Source organism: Mustelus asterias, chromosome 7 (genome assembly GCF_964213995.1).
Source record: "Mustelus asterias chromosome 7, sMusAst1.hap1.1, whole genome shotgun sequence".
NCBI lineage: Eukaryota > Metazoa > Chordata > Chondrichthyes > Carcharhiniformes > Triakidae > Mustelus > Mustelus asterias.
In genome coordinates this window covers 34,442,645-34,461,364 of record NC_135807.1, presented here as the reverse complement: position 1 = coordinate 34,461,364, position 18,720 = coordinate 34,442,645, and positions in this window count along the sequence as shown.

Genomic DNA, 18,720 nt, shown 5'->3' with positions numbered 1-18,720 from the left:
CAGGGCCTAAAGACATTAGCAAGCCTGACTCCACAGATATCAGGGCATCCTTTTTAAAGAGTGCCCGCCCTCAAATTAAAGTTAAAGACCACGCCCCATCCCTTCTCATCGCTAGCATCGGGGCAATAAAGCCCCCACCATGTAGCAGCATGTCTCTATTTTATTTCACATTTTCAGTGTCTGCTGAATTTTAGTTTTATACCAGTAAATCCATTGCAGGAATTATAGGAAAATCATGTCAATCATCATCAAATTCTTTGATGGAGAAACAGAGTGCGCTGATGAAGGTAGTGCGCTAGATGTTTCATGTATATATTATATGGATATATTACATGTAGGGCTGAATAATGCCTGGAGGTGGATGACCCCACCACCACCTCCTCCACCACCACCTCCTCCTCCTCCCCCCACCCCACCCGGACCCCCCCCCCCCCCCCCCCCACCGGCCTGGAAACCAAGTCAGCAGTGAGATGACATGCTTAATGAATGCTAACCTGGCCTGCAGCCATATAGCGCTGCGAGACTGATTAACGAGGGCTGAGAGGCACTTCCGCATCTCATTGGAAAACACGCCCACTAGGGCACATAAAATTCAGCACCTGGACTTAAGACATTTGATAAAATGCCACATAACATTTTGATTTGATTTGATTTGATTTTGATTTGATTTATTATTGTCACATGTATTAATATACAGTGAAAAGTATTGTTTCTTGCACCCTATACAGACAAAGCATACCGTACATAGAGAAGGAAAGGAGAGAGTGAAGAATGTAGTGTTACAGTCATAGCTAGGGTGTAGAGAAAGATCAACTTAATGCAAGGTAAGTCCATCCAAAAGTCTGATGGCAGCAGGGAAGAAGCTGTTCTTGAGTCAGGCTTAAATAGCAACAAGTGGCACTGAAAGGACAGTGGTCACTTGGCTGACTAAGGGATAAAAGTCAAAGAATGCAAATAAATGAATGATTATCTGGCTGGAGAGAATGCAATGGGCCCCAAGGGTCAGTATTAGGAGCCGTGGTTTTCTTATATATAAATAAACTAGCCTTGATCATTGTGTAGAATTCTGGGTACCACACTTTAGGAAGATGTCAAGGCCTTTGAGAGGGAACAGAGGAGATTTATCAGAATGATCCAAGGAACTTTAGTTCTGTGGACAGATGGGAGTAGCAGTCATTGATCTCCTTAGGACAGAGAAGATTCAAGGGAGACAAGTGGGGAGAAATTGTTTCCTCTGGAAAGTGGGTCATTAACCAACGATTTAAAATAGAGATTTAAAATAATTGTCAAAAGAAATGGAAGGGAAAATAAGTGAAATGTTTTTGCACAGAGAGCTGTTGAAGTCTGGAAAGAATGGTGGAATTAAATTCTATATGAAGTTTCAAAAGGCAAATGTTCATACACTTGTACAGGTCAAATAGGGTGGCATGGTGGCACAATGGTTAGCACTGCTGCATCACAGCGCCAGGGACGCAGTTCAATTCCTGGCTTGGGTCACTGTCTCTGCATGTTCTCCCTGTGTCTGCATGGGTTCTTGAGTTGGTTGCTATGTGTCCTCAGATTTTTGTATCTTTTTCTTGATGGAAGAAAGTGGAGGGGATATGTCCGGGGTGCGTGGGCTCCTTAATTATGCTGGCTGCTTTTCCAAGGCAGCGGGAAATGTAGACAGTGTCAATGGATGGGAGGCTGGTTTGCGTGATGGACTGCGCTTCATTCACGACCCTTTGTAGTTTCTTGCGGTCTTGGACAGAGCAGGAGTCATACCAAGCTGTGATACAACCAGAAAGAATGCTTTCTATGGTGCATCTGTAAAAGTTGGAGAGGGTCATAGTGGACATGCCAAATTTCCATAGTCTCCTGAGAAGGTAGAGGCGTTGGTGGGTTTTTTTAACTATAGCTTCAGCATGGAGGGACCAGGACAGGTTGTAGGTGATCTGGACACCTAGAAACTTGAAGCTCTCGACCATTTCCACTTCGTGTCCGTTGATGTAGACAGGGGCATGTTCTCCACTACGCTTCCTGAAGTCAATGACTATCTCCTTCGTTTTGTTGACATTGAGGGAGAGATTATTGGCATCATGCCAGTTCACCAGATTCTCTATCTCTTTCCTGTACTCCGCCTCGTCATTGTTTGAGATCTGACCCACTACGGTGATGTCATCAACAAACTTGAAAATCGAATTGGAGGGGAATTTGGCCACACAATGTACAAGGTGTATAAGGAGTATAGTAAAGGGCTGAGGATACAGCCTTGTGGGGCACCGGTGTTGAGGATGATCGTGGAGTAGGCATAGTAGCCTATCCTCACTGATTGCGGTCTGTGGGTTAGGAAGTTCAGGATCCAGTCGCAGAGGGATGAACCCAGCCCCAGGCCATGCAGTTTGGAGATGGGTTTCATGGGAATAATGATGTTGAAGGCTGAGCTGTAGTCGATAAATAGGAGTCTGACATAGGTGTCCTTGTTATCTAGGTGTTCCAGGGTTGAGTGCAGGGCCAGGGAGATGGCATCTGCTGTGGACCTGTTGCGGCGGTAGGCAAACTGTAGTGGATCCAAGCAATTTGGTAGGCTGGAATTGATTCGTACCATGAGTTACCTTTTGAAGCATTTCATAGTGATGGATGTCGGAGCCATCGGATGAAAGTCATTAAGGTACGCTGCTTGGCTTTTCTTTGATACCAGAATGATGGTTGTCTTCTTGAAGCAGATAGGGACCTCAGATTATTGTAAAGAGAGATTGAAAATGTCTGCGAATACCCCCACCAGCTGCTCTGCGCAGGATCTGAGTGCTCGTCTGGGTACTCCATCCGGGCCAGTCGCTTTCCATGGGTTAACCTTTGAGAAGGCTGCTCTGACATCTGCAATGGTGACCTCGGCTTCCGGGGTGGAGGGCAGCTCTCGCTGACCTCTTGCTTAAATTGGGCACAGAATGCACTGAGCTTATCAGGGAGGGGTGCGTTGGAGCTGGTGATTTTACATACCTTCATCTTGTAGCCTAATATGTCTTGCAGACCTTTCCAAAGTCGACGGGGGTCTGTGTGGCTAGCCTGGGACTCTAGCTTGGTCCAGTATTGTCTTTTGGCATCTTTGATGGATCTTCTTAGATCATATATGGCTTTCTTGTATAAGTCGCCTGACTTGAACGCCTCAGATCTAGACTTCAGCAAGCAGTGGATATCCCTGTTCATCCATGGTTTCCGGTTGAGAAACACGCGGATTTGCTTCTTTGGCGCACAGTCTCCTACACACTTACTAATGAAGTCAGTTACTGTAGTGGCGTACTCATTCAGGCTGGTTGCAGAGTTTTTAAATACTGACCAGTTCACTGACACTAAGCAGTCCCATAGAAGATCATCCGATTCCTCGGACCAACATTGCACGACTTTCTTTGATGGATTTTCCCGCTTCAGTTTTTGCTTGTAAGCCGGAGGCAAGAGCACAGCCTTGTGGCATGTCTCTCTGAGGCACTCTGTGATGAACAGAGTGCCGGAGACTCATTCAGGCAAGTACACCCAAAAAAGGACGGGATAACCTCTTGTTTTTCTAACTGTTGGGCACTTAGTTTTTCTTCAGGAGAATCCTGACCCATATCCCACAACTAGCTCCGACTATTTCTTAATTCACTGCATCCCCACCACTCAGCTACAACTAATCTATCAATCAGGACTGAAATGGAACAATTATATGCTCCTGGTCACCCTTATACAGTTAGTCACTGTTGCAAACCTCTAACCTACAACTTACACACACACACACCGTTAATTAACCATGACAACCACATCAATGCAGGAGTTACATGATTCACACTACAAATGCAGGAAAAAGGTGGTGCACAACTGGAGACAGCAAAAACTAAACAGGAGAGGTGGGCCTTCATGTTTTAATTCCATGTCGCTTACTTATTGTTTCAGGATTAAAGGAAAGCATGTTTTCCAGGGATATTTTGTTATTCCTCAATTTATTCAAACACATGCAAAAATTCTTAACTTTTCCTCTGAGAAATGATTTGGCGTGGTGTTTTGTCTCATCTTTGAGTCAGTGAATGCTTTCAGTCACTTAGTACGCTCTGTAATATTTATGGCTGTTCATTTTGCTGCTTGGCTCTGAGATTAGCCAAGCTGAATGATCCCAATGCCTCCGCACATCAGAATCAGTCACATCGTGTTACCACTGAGATGTGATCTCCTGATATTCCCTTAGTAACCCATACCGTTGAATACGGTGCTGAGGGCCATTCCTTGACTGTTTGGGTTCTGTCAGGCAAATCACAGTTAAGACATAAAGACTGTTACTTCAGCTTGCTTGTGCTCCAGTGTGTAGCCCCAGTTGAGTTCACTGGGGCTAAAAATACAACTATGACTGGTTTGGGGTGCAGGGATCACAATGTGTACTGAGCCCCCAACCCATCAAGGTAATACAGACAGCTCGCAAACTTAGTGCCGCCTGTGCATCTCCATCATTGCAATCTGCCAATAAGAGTTTCTTTTTTGAGTAGACGTCATCCTTAAATTAAGCTATAGCTGCTGTGCTGCCGACGAATGCGCTGCTGACTAACTGCACATTCAGCACCAGGCCCAGCTTCACATAAGGTGAATGTTTGTTAAAGCTATCCTGCACTTCTTAAAGCCAGCCTGCATCTCTTAATAGGGAGACACATTCTGGCTGCTGCAGATGTTGGAACTTTCTCTGTTAAACATTTCTCACAAGGAAAATAGAGGAGCAATGGGGCAATGTGTCTGAGAGAGTGTTCCAACGGTCCTCCAACGCAGTGGTAGAAGCCTTACTGCAGGAGCTGGAAGGGAAAAGAGACATCATGCTTACTGCAAAGTGGCCTGTAGGCCCTCCAATAACAGAATTTTAAAAATTCATTTGTGGGACATGGGCATTGCTGGCTGGCCAGCATTTATTGCCCATCCCTAGTTGCCCTTGGCGGGCAGTTGAGAGTCAACCACATTGCTATAGCTCTGGAGTCACATGTAGGCCAGACCAGGTAAGGGTCAGCAGATTTCCCTCCCTGAAGGACATTAATGAACCATATGGGTTTTTCTGACAATCAACAATGTTTTCATGGTCGTCAGGAGATTCTTAATTCCATATTTATTTTTATTGAATTCAAATTCTACCAGCTGCCGTGGTGGGATTCGAACCTGGGTCCTCAGAACATTAGCTGAGTTTCTGGATTAATAGTCTAGCGATAATACCATTAGGCCATCGCCTCCCCTTAAAGCATAAGAAATAGGAGCAGCATTCGGCCCTTTGACTCCTCATGACTGCTCCAACATTAAGTAAGATGATGGCTGATGTGACTGTGGCCTTAATGACACATTCGCGCCTGCACCCCATAATGCTAGACTCCCTTGCAGAACAAAAATCTGTTAAAGTCATCCTTGAATATCATCACTACTCCCAGGGGTAGAGAATTCCAAAGATTGATGACATTCTGTGAGAACAAAATCCTCTTCAACCCCATCTTAGATGTCAGACTCTTTTCTTTGAAACTCTACCCTCTAGTTTGAGATTCCCCCATGAGGGGAATATCCTCCTGGCATCTACCCTATTAAAGACTTAAGGAGGTATTAGACCAGTTGACCCAAATCTTGAGAAAAGAGGTAGGTTTTTAGGCGTGTCTTGCAGGAGGAGAGGGAGGAGGAGGAGAGGCAGAGAGGTGCAGGGATTATATTCAAGAGTTTAGGGCTCAGACAACTGAAGGCACAGCCACCAGTGATGGGGAAATTAAGATTGGGGTGCAAAGAAGATCAGAATTAGAGGAGATATCTCAATGGGTTGTGGAGTTGGAGGAGATTACACAGATAGGAGAGACAATGCATGGAAGGATTTGAAAAAAAAATGGCCGGAATTCTCCTGTCTGCTGCTCGTGAGATAAATCAAATCCATGTACCTCCAGCTGGTCAGCTATGACAGCACATTCTTCCACGTTCTTCTTTATTCCTTATAGGACAGGGCAGTACATTAAGGGAGAGAGAGCAGCAGAGAACTGGCAAGGAACTGTCTGTGTGGAGTTTGCACATTCTCCCCGTGTCTGCGTGGGTTTCCTCCGGGTGCTTCGGTTTTCTCCCACAGTCCAAAGATGTGCAGGTTAGGTGGGTTGGCCGTGCTAAATTTCTCCTTAGTGTCTGGGGGACTAGCTAAGGTAAATGTATGGGGTTATGGGGATAGGGCCTGGGTGGGATTGTGGTCAGTGCAGACTCGATGGGCCGAATGGCCTCTTTCTGCACTGTAGGATTCTATGATCTAAGAGCTATAAACTGGCATCCCCTGCACCCCATGGCTCTGCATTTGGCACCGCAACCTCTAAACCATTGCAACCGGCATTGCTGAGACTATCCAGGGTGATGGTATATTTCTGACTATGCACACTTTCAAATTTCACATTACCTTCATTTCACAATCTGATGTGGGATACAAACTCCAGATGGTGTGATGTAGGAACATGGGAATTCGGAGCAGGAGTAGGCCATTTGGGTCTTTGAGCCTGCTCCATCATTCGCTAAGATTATGACTGATCTGCTAGGTCTCAACTACGTTTTCCTAGACCATAAGACCATAAGACATAGGAGCAGAATTAGGCCCTTGGCCCATCGTGTCTGCTCTGCCATTCAATCATGGCTGATATTTTTCTCATCCCCATTCTCCTGCCTTTTCCCCATAACCTCTGATCCCCTTATTAATCAAGAACCTATCTATCTCTGTCTCAAAGACACTCAATGACCTGACCTCCACAGCCTTCTGCGGCAAAGAGTTCCACAGATTCACCACTCTCTGGCTGAAGAAATTCCTCCACACCTCTGTTTTAAAGGATTGTCCCTTTAGCCTGAGGTTGTGCACTCTGGTTCTAGTTTTTCCTACGAATGGAAACATCCTCTCCATGTCCACTCTATCCAGGCCTCGCAGTATCCTGTAGGTTTCAATAAGATCCCCCCTCATCCTTCTAAACTCCAACCAGTATAGACCCAGAGTCCTCAACCGTTCTTCATACGACAAACTCTTCATTCTAGGGATCATTCTTGTGAACCTCCACTTTTTTGCCCCATTGACTCCTTTGTCTATTAAAAATCTGTCTAAATCTGGTTTGAATAAATTCAATAATCCAGTCTCCACTGTTTTCTGTGGAAGAAAATTCCACATATTAAGGACCCTCTGACAGAAAAAAAAGTTCTCCTCATCTCAGTCTTAAATGGCAGACCCCTCATTCTTAAACTGCGTCCCCTAGTTCTAGTTTCCCCCACAAGGGAAAAATCCTCCAGGTATCTACCATATCAAGTCCCGTTAGGATCATATATGTTTTAATAAGACTACCCCTCATTGTTCTAAACTCCGATGGACATAGGCCCAACCTGCCCAACCTTTCTTCATAGGATAAGTCCTGCATCCCAGGAATGAGTCGAGTGAACCTTCTTTATTGCTTTATGATAATGCATCGCTTACCTTTCATCCACCTCCTTTCTCACCCTCAACCTTCTCTTTCTACATTTATGTTTTCAGATGCCTAGGAATTGTCACCTGGTCTGCTTGGAGACTGCAGAGTGAAACTTGGCTTCTTCCCTGAAGGTTAGAAAAAGCCATCTTACTGTATGTCATTTGGAAACCAAGGAACCACAGCAGGTTGGATACACCAACCCTACATTTGCCCTTTGTCCTGGGTTAAACATGGGGTTTGCATACATGAGATATTAAGACAGAGGGCCAGGAGAAAGCTGTTAATCCAAAGGGATGTGAAGCTTTGAAATGAACTACTGGAGTTGGTAATGAAGATGTGGAGATGCCGGCGTTGGACTGGGGTAAACACAGTAAGAAGTTTAACAACACCAGGTTAAAGTCCAACAGGTTTATTTGGTAGCAAAAGCCACACAAGCTTTCGAGGCTCTGAGCCCCTTCTTCAGGTGAGTGAGAATTCTGTTCACAAACAGAACTTATAAGACACAGACTCAATTTACATGAATAATGGTTGGAATGCGAATACTTACAACTAATCCAGTCTTTAAGAAACAAAACAATGGGAGTGGAGAGAGCATCAAGACAGGCTAAAAAGATGTGTATTGTCTCCAGACAAGACAGCCAGTGAAACTCTGCAGGTCCACGCAACTGTGGGAGTTACAAATAGTGTGACATAAATTCTGATTCTAGGATCGCATGATAAAGACTCAGGAGGAAAAAAGCCGAAATATTTATGTGAAATAGTGTGACATAAACCCAATATCCCGGTTGAGGCCGTCCTTGTGTGTGCGGAACCTGGCTATCAGTTTCTGCTCCGCGACTCTGCGCTGTCGTGTGTCGCGAAGGCCGCCTTGGAGAACGCTTACCCGAATATCAGAGGCCGAATGCCCGTGACCGCTGAAGTGCTCCCCAACAGGAAGAGAACAGTCTTGCCTGGTGATTGTCGAGCGGTGTTCATTCATCCGTTGTCGCAGCGTCTGCATAGTTTCCCCAATGTACCATGCCTCGGGACATCCTTTCTTGCAGCGTATCAGGTAGACAACGTTGGCCGAGTTGCAAGAGTATGTACCGTGTACCTGGTGGATGGTGTTCTCACGTGAGATGATGGCATCTGTGTCGATGATCCGGCACGTCTTGCAGAGGTTGCTGTGGCAGGGTTGTGTGGTGTCTTGGTCACTGTTCTCCTGAAGGCTGGGTAGTTTGCTGCGGCCTCTGATATTCGGGTAAGCGTTCTCCAAGGCGGCCTTCGCGACACACGACAGCGCAGAGTCGCGGAGCAGAAACTGATAGCCAGGTTCCGCACACACAAGGACGGCCTCAACCGGGATATTGGGTTTATGTCACACTATTTCACATAAATATTTCGGCTTTTTTCCTCCTGAGTCTTTATCATGCGATCCTAGAATCAGAATTTATGTCACACTATTTGTAACTCCCACAGTTGCGTGGACCTGCAGAGTTTCACTGGCTGTCTTGTCTGGAGACAATACACATCTTTTTAGCCTGTCTTGATGCTCTCTCCACTCCCATTGTTTTGTTTCTTAAAGACTGGATTAGTTGTAAGTATTCGCATTCCAACCATTATTCATGTAAATTGAGTCTGTGTCTTATAAGTTCTGTTTGTGAACAGAATTCTCACTCACCTGAAGAAGGGGCTCAGAGCCTCGAAAGCTTGTGTGGCTTTTGCTACCAAATAAACCTGTTGGACTTTAACCTGGTGTTGTTAAACTTCTTACTGTTGGTAATGAAAGCAGAGATCATGCTAAGTGTTTGAAAGAAAGGAAATACAGAGATATGGGACCAAAGGGTGGAAGGGGGCTGTGAGCGGAGGCACATGTGACGAGGAATATAGCTTGTGAACAGAATAAACAGCAACATAGACTGGTTGAGTTGAATGGTAAGTTCTTGTGTTGGAATTTCCAAGTCATCCTATAGAATCATAGAATCTCTACAGTGCAGAAGCAAGCCATTTGGCCTATCGAGTCTGCACCGACCACAATCCCTCACAGGCCCTATCCCCATGACCCCACATATTTATCCTACTAATCCCCGGACACTAGGTCAATTTTAGCATGGCCAATCAACCTGATCCAAACATCTTTGGACTGTGGGAGGAAACCGGAGCACCCAGAGGAAACGCACGCAGACATGGGGAGAATGTGCAAACTCCACACAGACAGGGACCTGAGGCCGGCATTGAATCTGGGTCCCTGGTGCTGTGAGGCAGCAGTGCTAACCACTGTGCCAACGTGCCGTTCCCATGTTAATTAGTTAAGGGGAGGCCATGGCAGTTCAAGCTGTACCTGAAATAGGTACATTTTTGATTTGGGAGAGTGAATGATTCAAGACTCACAGTATGTGCATGGATCCATCGCAGTTCAAAGGTGCAAGAGAGAAGATGCAATAAAATACACAGCAGGCATCAGGTGACACCCTGCCGGGTTATACGTTGTACGAGCAGTGTAAGACTAGAGGTCGCAAAGGATTGACAGAATTGAAGTCTTGTGAAGGAATGAATCAGAGCAAGATGATTGTTGATGAACAATATCACAAAGCTCCTTATGGGGAATGCCACTCATGGTGAGCACAGATTGGTAACTTAGCCTGTGATTTCCTAACCTATGCTCCAGGTTCAGTTGGCAATACTGTAATGCAATAATAACCCCTTTGGTTCAATACACGAGGCTATAGAAAGAAATATCTATTTTTGTTCTTGATAAAGAAACAATCCGGGAATGGGAAAATTGGGAATTTTCAGGGATAAACAAATAAATAATTGTTAAAGAAAATCTCGGATTGCATGTCCAAGCATGTATAGGGAATTGGGAGCATCTGTGAAGGGAATAATCTCTTCATAACTCATTCCTTTAGACAGCACGATAACGATTTCCTCATTCCCATACAAAATGACACCTTGGACTTCATGATAAATAACTCAGCTCTTTATCGAAATGTTAATGCAGGGAGATTACTTTCTGAGTGTTATGATCCCAGCAGCCTTTCTGAAAGCCACAGTGAATGGTTAGGAGTGAGCTTAATTAAGTAATTTGATTGTCTATGAAGGGTGGGTGTGACTATTAACCTCAGATTGACTTGCGCTTAACCCACAAAGTTTTTAATCATTTCACAATGACATCCATTAGAATGTTAATAAAGTAGCGAACAGTTCTCAAACATTAACCCCTTCACATGCTGCTCTCTCAGATTTTGACTTGCTTTAATTGTGATTCAAGACTGTGAACCTGATTTCTATATAATCTTTATCAAACTGTGCCTGCTTGTTCTATTTGCATAACTAAGTATATCCAGAAGTACGTAATGCAAAATAAACTAGTCCCTGAGATGTTACGTAATGAAGATTTAAAAATGGCCTGAAAAATATTAAATTCTGTGACCTTTTTTAATCATTATTTGTGATTGAAGAAATATTTTATTTTATTATTCATTCCTGGGGTATGTCTTGTGCCAGTAAGGCTGGCATTCATTGCTCAGCTGTAGGTGCTCTGAGGGAGTGGGTAGTGGGCCTTCTTCTTAAACCGTTGTGGTGGTTTATACAAGCGAGCTTGCTATGTCATTTCAGATGACAGCAAAGAGTCAACCATGTTGGTGGAGAACTGGAGCCACATATAGGCCAGTCTGGGTAAAAATGGCAAGTTTTCTTTCATGTCACACATATTCTGACACTCTAGCACAGGTTCACACACATATATGCACACAGGGCAGCTTTTCAAATGGCTTTTATCCTAATCTTTGTGTATTCCTGGAAGGTGAGATCCATAAATCCATTAAATCCATCTGGAGATGACGCACAAGGTATCTCTTGATGAGATGCTATTCATCTCCCATGACCTCCCATTGTCTCCATTGGAGATGGCAATTAGTTTCTGTATGCTTTAGAAGTATATTTGGCTGGAAACATGGTGAGGTTTCATTGTCTCTCAGTATATCACCCACCAGCAATTCAGTAAGCGACTGACTTTACATCCTCAGCCATTTTTGACTTGAGTTATAGGAAGGATCTGATTGCACTGAAGGAGGTGCAGAGGAGATTCACCAGGATGCTGCCTGGGATGGAACATTTAAGTTATGAAGAGAGGTTGGGTAAGCTTGGGTTGTTTTCGTTGGAGCAGAGAAGACTGAGAGGTGACCTGATTAAGGTGTTCAAGATTATGAGGGACATGGACAGAATGGATAAGGAGCAGCTGTAATCCTTAGTTGAAGGGTCAGTCATGAGGGGACATAGGTTCAGGAGGTTTAGGGGGATGTGAGGAAAAATCTTTTTACCCAGAGGGTAACATTCAGGGCTATGGGCCAAGTGCTGGCAGATGGGATTAGGTGAGAGTTCAGGTGTTTCTAATGTGTCGGTGCAAACTCAATGGGCCGAAGGGCCTCTTCTGCACTGTATGATTGTATGATTCTATGAATGTCCGTTTAAGAAAAACTCCCAAGTTTTAATTTCCAGATGTAATTTAGTGTTTTTCTTTCATTTTTGTGATAAAGACTTACAGAATCAGCTGTGCCTGTGAGAGGAGGTGAGCGCGAGGATTTGGGAGGGAAGAGATATGAGGCAATGAGCAGACAGAAAATGGCAAGCGGGAGGATCAGTGAGTCTGGAGAGGTGACGAGCAGGGTTGTTCAAGAGGAGACCGTAAGCTGGGAGTGGTGGTGAGCGAGAGAATTCGGGAGGGAAGCTTTTATTATTCATTCTTGGGACATGGGGTCACTGGCTAGCCAGCATTTATTCCCCTAGTTGCCCTTGAGAAGGTGGTGGTGAGCTGCCTTTTTAAAATGCTGATACAACTGAGTGGCTTGCTAGGTCATTTCAGAGGGCAGTTTAGAGTCAACCACATTGCTGTGGCTCTGGAGTCCCATGTAGGCCAGACCAGGTAAGGACAGCAGGTTTTCTTCCCTAAAGGATATTAATGAATCAGATTGGTTTTCCCGACAATCGGCAATGGTTTTGTGGTCATCAGTATATTCTTAATTCCAGATACTTTTTACTGAGTTCGAATTCCACCATCTGCTGTGGTGGGATTCAAACCCAAGTCCTCAGAACATTAGCTGAGTTTCTGGATTAATAGTTTAGCGATAATACCATGAGACCATCAGCCCATCCGGTGAGACAGGAGAGACAGCAAGTAAAGGGACTGAAGCAGAAAGCTGTAGAGTTGACAAACGGGGGGTTATGGGGCAGGGTGAACCAGATGGTTTGGGAAGGAAGCAGTGAGTCAGGAGAGGTGGCAAGTGGATGGGTTTGGGATGGGAATGTTGAGTTTGGAGAGGCGGCGAGTAGGAGAGATGGTGAATTGGAGGCAGGAAACAGAGAGCAGGAGATAAGTTATTAAGAGTTGGTAAATTATGAAGAGTTAGTGAATGGGCCAGATAAGGTCAAGGCAATCTAGGTTTTTAATGTAAAAATTACAGTTCAGGAACAATCTACCATTATTCTATGGCTTTTTGTGGGGAAGTGGTTTTGATTTAGCACATTCTCATCTATCATGGCATTATCAGGAATGACCCAATAGCTAAGTCGTGCCTGAAGAAGTTCTGTGACATTAATTACTGTTTCAGTCTAACTAGATTAAATTATATCTTATATGAATTGGAGAACCAAGTGAATGCTTTCAGAAGAACTCTTTAGCAATAGTTGAAACTGTACAGTTAATGAGGGTTGAGATCTGCAAGATTCGAGCCAGTATCTTGAAGAAAAATATATTGTAAAAACATAAATTATATATTAGTATTTTATTTTGACTTGTGGCGCACATCTGCACTTTGGTTTTGGCATTTAGAATAAAATTCATTCTGTACCTGGATGGAAAAATATAGAGGAAGCATTGCAAAGAAAAGTGATAACTCTGAGGACTGGAAGCGTTTTAAGAAACCAATAAATGACCACCGAAAATTGATGATAATGGAATGAGAGCGAGCTCGCCAGGAATAAATGAAACAACAGATTGTGATAAATTTTACAGTTATCTGAAAAGGAAGATGGTAACAAAAGTAAACATTTGTCACTTAGAAGTGGAGACAGGGAAGAATATTACAGGAATGAAAAGAAATGGCAGAAATATTGAATAAATAAGTTTTGTTTGCCCTCACAATAGAAGACACAAGTTATACACCTGAAATAAAGGGTAACCTAAGGGCTAAAAAGACTGAGGGCGTGATCATATGAAAACATTCTAAGTACTGAATGAGTGAGAAAACGGGAGAGAATTGCATTTTTATTTTTTCAACGAGCTGTGAGTCGCTATCTTATGGCACTCAGTGCAAAAAAAGTGCCAGGATGTGATTCTCGCCAACAGGTGGGGTGGGGGGGGGGGTGTGCCTGGAGCTTGGCACTGCCCTGGTGCAGTTAAAATGCCCGATGGACAGTGTCAGGGTTCTTAGTGAGCACTTCCAGGGTGCCAAGTTGGTATTGTCAGGTGTCCAATGGGCAGTGCCAGGGTGCCAGGTGGACACTGCCAGGGTGCCCGGTGGGCAGTGCCAAGGTGCCAGGTAGACTCTTCCAGGCTGACACTGCCCCATGGGCACTGCCCAATCCTGCCCCTAATCACCTGGGGGCTTCAATGGCCCCTGATCCCCCCCTTAGTGAGGCCATCACATTTGCTCTCTGCCGATGTAGACCAGCTGAGGTTCTCACCAGTTGGAAGCTCAACCGGTGAGGAGGCAAGTGTAAGTGAACCTGGATGATAGCTTCCAGGACTCTCTAATGACATGGAAAACATGTTATAAATATTTTAAAAGGGTGCAAATCTGATTTTGTCAGCAAAACAGTGCCGATATAATCGGGGGCGAGAAACCTCTCCCCCAAGCGTACCACCTTGCATTAGTGAACGATGGTGAGATGAGGCCATAAGATCGTGCCCTGAAGAAATTAAGTTAATTGATGTCAGCAGAGATAAAACACTGGTAACTTAAATGACTAAAGTCTGAGGAATCCTTGGGGACCTGATGGCCTATATCCTAGCTTTCTAAAAGAGCTAGTTTATATGTTGGATATAATTTATCAAATTTCCCTCGATGTGGAACAATCCCAACAGCTTGGAAATGAGCAAATATTAGTGAAAAATGAGACATGCTGTTGTGATGGCACTGTGCCTTTAAGAAATGTATTTTAATCATGTTTTCTGCAGTTCCTGAGATTTTGTCGGAGCCATGTTGTTTGTAGATAGTATCCTTTATTGTTACTGAAACGTTATAATTGACATCACGTTGGTTTTAGTCTGAACTAATGCAGTGTTCTGTGGTTTTAACGTTCCCCTGTGATTGCAAAGTAGAGCTTGATTGGGGCTGATTGACAAGTCAGGTCATGTGGCTAGGGACAGCTATCTTTTCACCGAATTCCAGTTTTAGTTCCATTTTTCAGAAGCTGTTTGAAACTGAGAAAGACAGCAGTGTTTTCCCCCCTCTCTGGATTTGAAGATTCTGTTGCCTGGGAGGCAGTTTTTGGAAGCTGCCAGACATTGGGATAACCTGTCTGACGTTTTCCTGTTTGGAGGATATATCCTTCTCTGAAAACTGCTGTCGGGTTGGCTGTCCAGAAGTCTGAAAAATCTGGAAATTCGGCATCACGTGAGTATACTTGTTTTTGTGCTAACTAATGATTGAAATCATAGAAACCCTACAGTACAGAAAGTCGAGTCTGCATTGACCACAATCCCACCCAGGCCCTACCCCCATATCCCGACAGATTTATCCACTAACCTACACATCTCAGGACACTAAGGGCAATTATTTTTTAGCATGGCCAATCAACCTAACCCGCACATCTTTGGACTGTGGGAGGAAACCGGAGCACCCAGAGGAAACCCACGCAGACACGAGGAGAATGTGCAAACTCCACACAGACAGTGACCCAAGCTGGGAATCGAACCCAGGTCTCTGGAGCTGTGAAGCAGCAGTGCTAACCACTGTGCTACCGTGCCGCCCCGGTGTATATCTGTGGAATATTGCTTTATGTTGGAACAACAGGGATAGCTGGCTGCTAAGAGTTATATTGTGTCATGTTTAAGTCTTGTAATTGGAAAAGTTATGCTAATTATTTTTATTATAGTCTAACTGCATTCTTAAATTAACTTTAGTGGGTCACTTGAATCAAACCTGGAATGAAACATCTTATGCTCACTAATGCATACTAATGCAAACTTAGGGTCTAAGCTAACCTCTCAAAAAGCTTGGAGTTATTGGCCTGGGTCTTAAAGCTGTGGAAACTTTCATCTTGCATTCATCAGGGTGCAGAAATACCATATTTCAAAGGGAACAACACTTTATATTGCATGAGAAAAGGTGCTAATTGGTTGGCAAATGAACTCCGATCGGAGAATGCATCAGTCAACAGTTGGTCACCATGCTTATTTAAAAATTACAAAATATGCCATTCCTGAACATTTTCTGTCTGTTTGCAGAGGATTGGGTCTTTCTTAAGAATATATGCTAGCAAGTGTAATGAGCCACATTGCAAGCTCAACTGATCAGGGTGACACGATGGCACAGTGGTTAGCATTGTTGCCCCACAGTGCAAGGGACCTGCGTTCGAATCCCGGCTTGGGTTCAATTCCCAGCTTAGGTTACTGTCTCTGTGGAGTCTGCACGTTCTCCCTGTGTCTGCGTGGGTTTCCTCTGGGCGCTCTGGTTTTCTCCCCAGTCTGAATTAGGTGCATTGGCCATGCTGAATTCTCCCCCAGTGTGCCTGAACAGGCACCGGAGTGTGGCAACTAGGAGAGTTTCACAGTAATTTCATTGCAGTGTTAATGTAAGCTTGTGACAATGATAAATAAACTTTCAACTAGATTGGTGGTTAGCATAATTATTATCACACTTAGGATTGTTCAGTAAGCACTGTGCAATCACAGAATCTATTGTAATGTTGGATACTTTGTTCTGAGTATTACAAGTATGGGCTGGCTGAGTACAGTCAAATACTCAGCCTGTTGCAAACAACCAAATGGACATAATGTGGGGTGGAATTTTACTGGCACATCCGCCCGAGTTTTGTACGATCCTGCCCAAGGCCAACTGAGAATGCCGTTCTCTGAGCCTCGCCCGTCCCCGGAATTGGGGCGGCTGTGCTGGTAAAATCAGGGCTAATGGGTGGGATTTTGCGGCTTCGCTTGGGTGAGATCATTAAATCCCACCCGAGGCCAAGGGAGATTTCCGTTCTGGGAAAGTGGTAGAGTTTTGGCGAATGTTTGATATAATAAGAACAAAGAAAATTACTGCACAGGAACAGGCCCTTTGGCCCTCCAAGCCTGCACCGACCATGCTGTCCAACTTAACTAAAACCCCCTACCCTTCCGGGGACCATATCCCTCTATTCCCATCCTATTCATGTACTTGTCAAGACGCCCCTTAAAAGTCACTACTGTATTCGCTTCCACTATCTCCACGGCAACGAGTTCCAGGCACCCACTGCTCTCTGTGTAAAAAATCTGCCTCATACATCTCCTTTAAATGTTGCCCCTCACACCTTAAGCCTATGCCCCTAGTAATTGACTCTTCCACCCTGTGAAAAAGCTTCTGACTATCCATTCTGTCCATGCCTTTCATAATCTTCTAGACTTCTATCAGGTTCCCCTCAACCTCTGTTGCTGCAGTGCGAACAAACCAAATTTCTCCAACTTCTCCTCATAGCTCGTGCCCTGCATACCAGGCAACATCCTGGTAAATCTTTTCTGTACCCTCTCCAAAGCCTCCACATCCTTCTGGTAGTGTGGCGACCAGAATTGAACACTATATTCCAAGCGTGGCTTAACTAAGGTTCTATAAAGCTGCAACATGACTTGCCAATTTTTAAACTCAATACCCCGGCCGATGAAGGCAAGCATGCCGTGTGCCTTCTTGACTACCTTCTCCACCTGTATTGCCACTTTCAGTGAGCTGTGTACCTGTACACCCAGATCCCTTTGGCTATCAAAGGGATCTGGGTGTACAGGTACACAGGTTATCACTCATAACTGAGTGATTACAGCAGCAAGGCCCCTTTAAGTCCTCCTGTTTTTCCACTGTTGGGCATGGCCTAATGGACTGCTCTCCCAGGGATAATTGTTGCTACAAAAAAAACCTGTAATAAAGTAGGAGTTCATCTTTTTTGTATAAACCCTGCCTTTTCATTAACTCCTCCAATTCATTAGTCATTGCAAACCAACCCAAACCCTTATCCTGGATATTAAGCTTGCTGCCTCTTCTTCCATTGCAAGACCCAAAGCTTTTGCAAGTCAGTCTAATTTGTAAAGACGTACATACACAGTGTGAAAAAGTATATAATCATGCTTATTAAACATTGTATAGGCCATAATATTTTTGTAGGGCAGAGATATCCTTTATGACTGTTCATCACACCTGTTGTTCACACCTAAAAACCCTGTTGTGGTGACTATCATTAAATCTGTGTGTAATTTGCAGTCAAGTATATCAAATGTCCTGTACATGCAGGGATGGAGCTTCAAGATTTAATGAAATTAAGAATTATAGAGAGTTAGAAACAGTTAATTCTGCACGGGTCCAATTTACAGTGTAGATTATGCAATGCGTCAAATTTTAGTTGAGCTAATTGCAAGCATTCAGCTGCATCAAATTCTAATTGCGCTAGCTGTGTCTGAAACTTCCACCGCCACCACATCCCCCTTACCCCCCACATACCCCCCCACCCCCGAACCCCACTCAACAGTTCTTGTACCCCCTCAAATTTTCATGCTGGTGTCACCCAAAGTCTGAGGTATTAAAATGGAGTCACACGGGGAAAAAGCACTGCTTTTGCATGTTCCCAAATGCAAATTAATTATCTTTTCTACATTTGAAACCCAACCCTTTGATTATGTGACCCTTATGAATAATTTATATCTCTAATGGCCCTCTCTCCAGGCTCCCTAGTTCCATTAAGAGGTCCAGAGATGGGCCATCCATTGTTCAATTTTCTCACTTCCAGCTGTGACATTGTATGATAAACACAGGTTATTTGTTAACTGTAATTAACCCAGGCTTCTTTGATTCGGATGCACTGGCTGTTTACTAAGTTCCTTGTGAGGTTTTCCATTTATCTTGTATTTAACACCTTAATCTCCAACCAAAAAGTTATATTCCGACAACTAAAGTTACACCTTGTAAACACATTAATTATTGAATCAGATATTAGCAACAACAATGAGTGGGTGATGAGGTGGTTGAATATAATGTGAGGAAGTGCGTTATTCACTTTGCTCAATAGAATTGAAGAGCAGAATATTTTTTTAAAAGGTGTGAATCTTGTAAATGTTGATATTCAG